Source organism: Protobothrops mucrosquamatus, unplaced genomic scaffold (assembly GCF_001527695.2).
Source record: "Protobothrops mucrosquamatus isolate PMUCROS unplaced genomic scaffold, P.Mucros_1.0 scaffold296, whole genome shotgun sequence".
NCBI classification, from domain to species: Eukaryota; Metazoa; Chordata; class Lepidosauria; order Squamata; family Viperidae; genus Protobothrops; species Protobothrops mucrosquamatus.
This window is the reverse complement of record NW_015386640.1, coordinates 327,511-329,631: the sequence shown is the minus strand read 5'-3', so window position 1 is coordinate 329,631 and position 2,121 is coordinate 327,511.

Below are 2,121 nucleotides of genomic sequence, written 5' to 3'. Positions count from 1 at the left end.
ATGGTAAACGACACAGCTCAATTCCAACGCAATGTCACACGAAATAATTAAATCAAAATGAAAATAAATCGAAATCTATGAAAATTCAGTTTAACAATGCAATCGGAAACATTGAAATGGAATCGTAAAATCGTAGCGTGTGTTGCTTTTACGTCCAACAGATGGTGCTGTTTTTCAAAAAAAGCATGTTTTTACCTGTCACAGGTGTGACATCTATATAATAGTAGGTATATAAAAACACGCGCGTATTCGAATGCAACGTTGTGTCAAAATTTCAAAGCAATCGGTGAAGAACTTTCGGAGATTTAAGATTTTGAACAAACGAACATTTAAATTTTTATTTATATAGAAGATATTGAGATGCCAAATGGACATAACAGATTCTCTTAGTCAACACTAATGATAAGACTCTAACTTGCATCATTCACATTTTGGTAGCTCAACTGCCACATCTCCCTGTTATCTGTCATCTGAAGCAAATGCATCATTAATTTAATTACTACTTGAAAAAGTGACCAGGCTGCTTGTGATCAAGAGGTGTTATGCAAGTATTCCATCCCTCCTTTCATTTAAGATAAATAAAATAGGAAATCAGACAAAGGTTACAAATAGAAGATGGACTCATTTGCACTCCACATAACGTTCCCTGCATTAGAGATAGTTGTCTGAGATGAACATGGTTTATTCACTGCTAAAAGTATCTACATGGCATCAATATTAAATAATTGAACTTCTATTTTTTATGAATGGTTCTGCTGCTAATTTTACAAACTCCAAAAACTCTTTGGAAAGAATGGAATAGAAATCAAAGTTGTGATTTTGACATAACCATTAATATTGAAATGATTGTATCTCTCTTCTCTTTTGATGCATCTTCATTATTGCTTTGCTGAGCAAACTACCTCATTACATAGGTAGTTTGTAGTTATTTAGTTTAAAAATGTTGCTTACATTTTTCTATAAACATGTTATAGTTCATTGTTGGATTTAAATTATTTGCAGTAGTAAGGGAATCCACATTTTCTATTTTAGGTTACTAATTTCATCTCTTCCCAAATTTACAATCTGTAACAGATTAAAAACTGTAATGAAGACCAAACAAGCATTTTCCTGCAAAGGAAACATTTAATTGAAAAACAAAAAAAATTGCTCTTTCTTTTCATGTAAATGTGCCCACACTATTACATTTCAATAAAATAAATTATATTTTATTTACTGAAATAGACATCCATATTTGTGATGATCGTGGAAGGACCTGTAACCAAGTATGTGGAAGAACGATTAACTGTACTGTAAGAAAGTTCATTATATTCCAGTGTTTCCATTTGTTCTGCTTATTGTGAGGTTCAATTACATGGGGAATGGGGGAGCTATAAAGTTCAGTCCTGGATCCTGAAGTCTGCATGTTTTGATTAATTTTAAAGAAGTAGCGTTCTTCAAGCAATTGTACCAGGGACAAAGGGACAGGCATCAGCAAAGGAGAGGCGCCTTTTTTTCTGCGCAGCAAAAGACGCCAGCGGGTCTCCTCGGGGACAGGAGAGGGCCAGAGGGAGCCTTTCGAGCGAGTTGCCAAGCCGCCGCTCCTTCTACCCCAGGCTCGTCCCGGCAGGCGGCCGTCGAGCCAAGGGAGACCCAGCAGGCGGAACCGCAGGGGGACTTACCGTACCTGCGGTCCCCTCAGCGCGGAGCCCTGGCAGCAGCGCCCCCTCGCCGCTGCCCGCCGTCCACGCCCCCCCCCCCGCTGACCCAGGGAGCCTCCACGGCCGCTCGCCAGCCGAGAGAGGGCAAAGCGGCGGCGGGGCTCTCTGTGCGGGGCCTCCCGCTGGGAGAGAGGCAGGCGGAAAAGGAGGGAGGGGCGCTGCCCAACAACGCGGCGGTGTTCAAAAGGTCGCGGAAGCGAAGGAAGGAAGGGAGGAGGAAAGAAGGAAGGAAGCAGGAAGGGAGAGAGGGAGGAAGAAAGGAAGGGAGAAAAGAAGGAAGGAAGCAGGAAGGGAGGAAGAAAGGAGGAAGGAAGGAAGGTAGGAAGGGAGGGAGGAAGAAAGGAAGGAAGGGAGAAAAGAAGGAAGGAAGCAGGAAGGGAGGAAGAAAGGAGGAAGGAAGGAAGGGAGGAAGGGAGGGAGG